This window comes from Malus domestica, chromosome 17, assembly GCF_042453785.1.
Source record: "Malus domestica chromosome 17, GDT2T_hap1".
NCBI lineage: Eukaryota > Viridiplantae > Streptophyta > Magnoliopsida > Rosales > Rosaceae > Malus > Malus domestica.
Window position 1 is genome coordinate 14553609 of NC_091677.1, and position 7455 is coordinate 14561063.

General features: G+C 34.6%; 1 long non-coding RNA gene across 1 annotated transcript; it reads right to left on the bottom strand.

Moving 5' to 3' along the window:
• Positions 1-4452: 4452 nt before the first annotated feature.
• LOC103454047 (uncharacterized) lies at positions 4453-5789 on the bottom strand. Its single transcript, XR_011578144.1, has 2 exons — positions 5120-5789; positions 4453-4829 (listed from the first exon to the last, which is right to left on the bottom strand). It is a non-coding gene; the product is annotated as an uncharacterized lncRNA (long non-coding RNA).
• Between the last annotated feature and the right edge of the window lie 1666 nt (positions 5790-7455).

Consider the following 7455-nt stretch of genomic DNA (forward strand, 5'->3'; position numbering starts at 1 on the left):
CAACATTAAACTTCAACTTCAAATCACAATGCACTAATTAGATGAGCCACAAAACGTAGATAAAGAAGACATGGTAAGGGTTACATTTTTGTTTTTGTGAAGAGTTTTGAGTTTTGGTGTTCATTGATGCACAAAATCATACAAGAGATAGGGTTCAGTGTATCGTTAAAATCTAGTCAACGGCGCTTTTCAGTTGTATTGTACAAGTGGGAATTAAATGCAAGAATTCGGGTACCGCAGTATGTAGGAGTTTCAAAGTGTCAACATACAAAATTCCTAGCCTAAAGATTGCAAAGCAAAATTCAGGTAAAATTGATGCAAAAAACAACAAACAACAAAATACATAATCATGTAGTTCACCCCAAATTTGGCCAAGTCCACGAGCGTTGACTGCAATTCTCTCAAATAATCACTTTCCTCTTAACCAACATCTCAGTTTCAAAACCAACGTTGAACATGAGGACTTAATACTAGAGGTCGTGACGTTCTTTAGTTGAATATCTTTTAAGCAACCACTGGAACATGTCATCAACGTTGATTGAATACTGTATTTTTACCTAACATATATATAACTGATTATACTAATGCAGAAATCCAAGCGTGGTGAAGTTGAAGTTTTCGTACCCTCTCCGGACTAGAAAAATGTGGATAATCATGACTTGCCACCTGTTGTCTTCCTTTTTAAGGAAAAAAAATAGTTGAAGTTTTCATCGTTTGAGGCCTATAAGTACCTCACACAGATTTGATCACCTTTGCCTTCATAAAAAAATTCACTATTTTCATGGCAGCCCTGCATTTTTTTAGCAACCCTTATTACAGATATTAATTAATTCTATTAGCATTATGAGCGTATGTATTATCGATTAATCGTTCAGTGCTTAATTAAAGCCTGTAGTCCAATATTTATCATGTTCTTAATTTCTAGGATCTTGCAACTCTCGTTGGTTCCTCGATTACCAAAAATAAAAAGGAACTTTTGTGTGGGTTCTTCATTCTGATCAACACATACGTCTTTGAGATCACAAAGCTTAACATATTCTTTTAATTTTCACAATCATGGGTAGAAATTTGCTGCAACGATAAATTGAATATAGACATGTAGTTAAGAAAGACTACAAAGAAAACCATTTTTTTTTGTTCAATGGGCGATTACTACATAAAAGAAAGTCCAAACCCACATCGTATATCGATCCTAGGTAGGTTTTAATAAGGACTAGCATACAGACACGACGTCAATTATGCCAACTGAGCATGAATGGTGGTTTCTGCAACATTAATTTACACATCATAAGGATTCGACGTAAGATAAAAGTACCGGTTGTCGACTACCTAACGCCCTCCCATTCCTCCTTTATCAGGGCTTGGGACCGACAATGTAAGATAAACTTACACAGGCGGATATTCAAAGAAAGTACTGTAAAGGGACAATTGGTCACACCCAAAATTCAACCACACATACATAAGGACTAGCATACAGACACGACATATACAAATACATAAAATAGTACTGTAAGGGTGTGTTTGTTTGACTGGATTAAGAGTGACTGGACTAGACTAAACTAATTGCTAGTGTAGTCTCATGTTTGGTTTGCACAAGGATTAGGTTTAATGGGATTAGACCAGACATGCTCCGACTAAGTCCTTCATTAGAAGGGCTTAGCGAGACCCCCCAATCAGCAGGGGACTACTAAGACCATTCGCGTCCCTTCCTCATCGCGTCCTCATCCAACCATCCTCCTCCCATCTTTGTCCATGTTTGCTCGACCAACCTCTCTGGACCACCCCACCGACGACGACGATCGTTGACAAGATGTACAAATTGTCGGCTCCGCGCTTCTTTGGGTTTAGTCTGAGCTACATAAAAGATGAGAACGACGACGATAAGCACAAGGCTGAGTCTGAGCTCTCCACCGCCGGCGGCATGGCCATTCACGTCGATTTGATGAGGGATAGGGGTGGGTCATCGGATAAGAGAGGTTTGGAGGAGGAGACAATGGTGGGGTCGAAGGAACAAGAACGAATTTGGTTGACTGAGATCTGCAATTGAAAATGGAAGCTTGCTGCTAGAGGTTTGATTCGCAGATGGAGGCCTCAATGACGCAGAGCCTGATTTGCTTACCCTTTGTGGGAAATATATTGCCAAAGCGTGGCTTTTGAGAAATTGAGGCTATAAATCTTTGGTTTTTAATAGAGAACATGAATTTTTTGGGTAGATTATGAGTTAATTTGCCAATTCTTCCTCTGGGCAATATGCAATTTAGAATTTGATTGTTGATCACTCATATATTTCATGCATTTATATCATCCATTTCTAAAGTCTTTGTGATGTTTTTGTGTTAAAATTGTGGCATTTTACCTTACCTTGTGTTAATGTGCAGTTAATTTTGTTTTATGATCAATTTCAAGCAAAATGGAGAAAAGAAATTAAAAAAAAACTGAAAAGAAAATAAAAGAAAAGAAAGGAAGTGGAGTGGAGTGCGCAAAAGCAGTGGGGGAGACACTGAGCAACAGAAAATAAATGGGACTGTGCGGAGAAAGAAAAAACAGAAAATAAAGGGGAATGGAGAGACTGACGCGCAACAGAGGGTAGAGGGACGAGCAGAAAAACAGAAGAGAGCAAGAGGCACGGAAGAGAGCAAGGAAGGAAAGAAGAAGAGGCTTCACTCTATTTTTCTTGGTTTCATCTTCTCAACCCATGTTTTACTTTTGGTTTAATTTGAGAATTATGTGTAACTAAATTTTAAGTAGTTAGGGGCTGTTTTGAAGCCCCGAATATGATTGCAAGTTTGTTATGACATTTCCTTGAATTGCTTTTATGAATGGATGAAAATTGGTTTACTACTTATGTCAGTGATGAATTCTTTATATGTTTTCTATGGATGCATACTTAGTAAGCATATTTAGGATTCAAATGCTATGAATATATGTATGACTGCCCTTATTGAATGAGGACCTACATATGTTCTAGAGTAGTACTTGTTAATTGCGATTAACATGTGAACCAATTTCTAGGATAAGTAAGACAATGCCAGTACTTACCATGCCTTGTGATGACTCAAACTCTTTTCGTTCTTAATGATTTCTACTTGTTAAATCTATGAACACGCCATTCTAGATTGCATGCTAAGGACTACGTTAAGTTGAAAACGTCATTCTCTTAACATACTACGTAAGAAAGAGTAATCGGTTGTGTTCTAACATTGAACCAACTTGAGCATCTTCATCCGGAAATAAAAGGAGTTTGAATGAAACATAACATGTTTGCATGATTATTTGGTGGTGGATAACAATTCCCCTAACTCGTTTTTCTCAAACTTGTGATCTACTCAAAATCTGTTTCTGTACTGTTTTTGTACGATTTAATTTAAATAGCAAATCAACTCCAAAAATCCCAAATATTTGTGAGACTGTCGTACTGTGTGTCTAGTATTTGCATATAAAATTTCATAGACTTTAGACCCGTGTAAGTCAGTCTAATAATTATTTTTTGGTGGCTGGTCAGTTGGGACAGCAACTAGTTTTTGTGACATTTTAAGTAGTTAGATAAAACAATCTTCTGCGGGAAAGACCCTTATTTTCATATGCTACAATTGGCAAATCCTAGTGTTAATAAGGAAAATTAATAGGATATTTGTGTGCTACTTTGTGGTGTGCTTTTAATACTATCAATTGTAGGTTAGTTGAAATTGAAGTTGGTTGAAATTGATTAAAATTTTGGTAGAATTTGGGAACTGGAAATTTTAGTTGAAATTGAAGTTGGTAGAATTTGGGAACTGAAAAATTTTGGTTGAAACTTTGATGTTGGTTGAAATTAAAGTTGAAGCAAATAACATGGATATTTTTTTATATATCACCAGTTGTTTTATCTTTTTTTTTTAATTATTCTATTTTTTAGTCCGACATTGCACCAAACGCTTCACTAAGTCAGTCTAGCTTAGTCTAGTCTAAGCCAGTCCAGCTTAGTCCCTGAAGTTAATCCACTCCGAGATAGTCTGGTGCAACAAACGCACCCTAAAGGGACAATTGCTCACCCCCAAAATCTAACCACACATACAGATATTCAAAGAAAACAGAACATTATCTTCTTCAACTTCAAGTAATCTATTAAATAGGTTTGGTTAGTGCTGGACAAAGCTGCCGATAGATACCAAAACGTTGATATCAAATATTTTTATTTTCGGGCTAATTGAAAAAATTCTGGTATGTAAATATCATAGGGCGCCACAGGTATTGTTGTATTATTGCTGCTGCCTGCAATAAGAGTTGTCCATTTATCATAACAGACAAAGGAAAGAAAGCGATAATGCAAGAAAGTGAAGTGACATTTATCTGCAAATAGAAAGGGATCCAAATCAAGAAACTGCCCTCAAAATTTATAATAATTCATCTTTATCTTCCTCCTTTTTTGGGTTAAAAAATTAACCTCTATCTTGTTCTATAACAAAGTTAAGATGATAACAATCCAATTACCACTCATTCCATTAATTTTTCTCCTGCTTTGCTTTTTTGCAGTGTCAATTAACAAGAGAATGAAAAAGATCAAAAGAGAAATTAAACTATATATATATATATATGCATATGTCTAAAGTACAAATATCTTTCTTTGATGTCTGGTTTTCTCCTGTTGCAGATGTACATCTTCAAAAACATTAGTGTTGCGAGAGCCACGCCTACTAGTGTTAGCATTACTACTCTTAGTAAGGCTGCAACGATATAGGCCACGCCTATAGGATGTTATCATTTGCTTGGTAGAAGCCTCTAATTCCTTCATGTCATCAATAACAATCTGTCTGTTCCTGCACTCTATGCTGCAAAAACCTAGATCACCTCTGCATTCAAAATTGTAAACGATCTCAGTAACTAATCAATATATATCAGAATCATAATATAAACTCCTAAAAATTAAAATTCTGGTGGTAGAAATATTTTATACGACAAAGTATATATGCATCACTCAGCTAAAAACATTTCAGAATGAAATATGAAGTTACCAGCTTAAGATGGAGAGTTTTTCCCTTTATTCTTAGAAGAATATAATCATAGAGAGAAACGATTTCTAGACGCCCTATTTTCTTCTAGCCTTTGGGTTGAATTAAATATTCTGTAAATTAATTTTTACCTGTACATGTAGACCTCTCTATCAAGGCTTAATCCCTTGTTGCATAAGTGACATGTTTTAAGAAAGCAAGAGAATTGCTCGAGGGAGCTGCAGGTTGTGGATTGGCTCAGTCTTAATGCAGATTTCTCAATGATATTTGTCTTATTTCTTTGTGAATTCTGTACAAGGATTCCCAATCCAACAGCCACTGAGCTCCCATGGCTGGTTTTATCACTGATGCCCAGCTTATGGGCAGCTGGCTCGATCAAGTTGCAGGGCCTCTTGAACTTGGAAACCATCGTTTGTGGGGGGGTTAGAGAGAAGAAGACGAAAACTGAAGAGGGCTGTGAAGAAGAAAACTGAAGAGGGATGTGAAGTTTACAAGGTTGAGATATTAGATATTTAAAAGCACCATACAACTTATACAAGTCTTCCGTCCACACAGAAGATATATAATATTTATAGGAGATGGATCCCATCGTAAGGATCCTCTCATCCTAACCGTTTATCGTACATCATGCAGTCATAAATCATTTTGAATTTATTTATTTAAAATTAAACACAAATAATACATAACGAAAATTGAACGTATGATATATAATGAACGGTCATAATATAAAGATTCTTAAGATTCCCATAAAGAGGATCGAAGAGAAATCTCATCTATATTTATATAAAAATAAAAAAATATACAGACACATGTAAACTGCTTTGCTTTTGTTAATGGGATTGTGCCACGTGCTGCACTTTTGGTTGCTCTCTGATCTATCTTTTACCGCGTCTGCATTCCCTTGTAGGGTTTAAAGCAATAGTTAAAGTTAGAATTGGGGTTTGAGTTTTGGAGTTGAAATGCATTATTGACACCCTTTGCTTGTTTGGCCCTACCATAAAACGAGGGAAGTTTTTGTTTGGTGCAACATGAGAAACGTGATAATTGTGAAATAAAAGTACCCTTAATAAAAAAATTCACTTTCCCTGTCACCCCCACCAATTCATGAAGTATGCAACTCCACTACAGAAGTTTAAAAAAAAAAATAGCTTGTTTTGGAAATACAATGAATAAGCAATCTCATTTTATTATATAATAGTCCTTTAAGACAACGGTTTAGGGATATGCATTTTTACTTGTAAATAAAAGGTCTTATATTCGAATCTCATGAATGCTAAGTTAAAAACCAATTTATTTCTTCATTCGTTAGTGTAAATACATAGTTGGATCAAAAATATATATTATAACGTAGGTATATAAGACCAAAGTAAATTAAAATTATTCTCCCCGATCGAACATTGGAAAATTTCTATCATTATGCCTTTGCAATGTTACTTGGTTTAACTCTATTTGTTGGCAGAGGGAAAAAAGTATCAACAAAAAGAAAAGGAAAGCCTATTTCTAGCTAGGAGTTTATATAAATAACTAGGGTTGGCACATTGATTTTGAAATTAAATATGAAACATTTTTAAATTGGTTGATGCTGTAGTGAAGAGTTTGTTTGTACTGCTTTTCTGTTACTTTGTGGTTGTGATTAAGGTATAAAATATCGATGATATCGGAAATATCGGTAGTCTAAAAACACGGAAGTTTCGATGGAAATATCGGGATATTATCGATATCGATAAAAATTGAATAAAAATCACAGAAATTGTAAGAAAAACTTGGAAATTTTTATTGAAACTTTGCAGGATGTTTATTTAGTCAATTATCTATTAGTTTATCACAAAAAATTGGAAGAAAATGCATTGCATGATAGATATAACTGATTTAAGTTGATTATATAGTGAGCTGGTAAACATTGTGAGTGTAGAAAATATGTAGTAATTAATGAAAGAAGTTTAAACACACGATAATCATTTATATATAATGAATTAGTACAATATTTTACACTTTATACATTGCATGGTAAGATACATGAGTGACTTAGTAAGGTCTAAAATATCGATGATATCGAAAATATCGATAGTCCAAAAACATGGAAATTTCGATGGAAATATCAGGATATTACAGATATTTTAGACCATGATTGTGATTATGTTGGTAGGTGTATATATATACATATATATGCGCCTTTGCCTCTATGTATTGGCCTTTGGGACCCCACAGATGAGCACTGGAAATGGCAAGTTGAGGATATACATGTAGTGAGGTTTTATCCAAAAAAAAAAAAAAAAAGACTTTGGATGCGGTCTTTAGTTATGAATATTCTTTGATTGAAACCTTGTTGGCTTTTAATTTTTGATCGAGGTCCCTTAAATTAATGTGATAATTTATTTCTATGTACGTTACTATATTTTTTTAAATTAAAAATTAGAAATTTTAGTTGTTTATATAAATGAGATTTTAAATATAAAAAAAAACCATA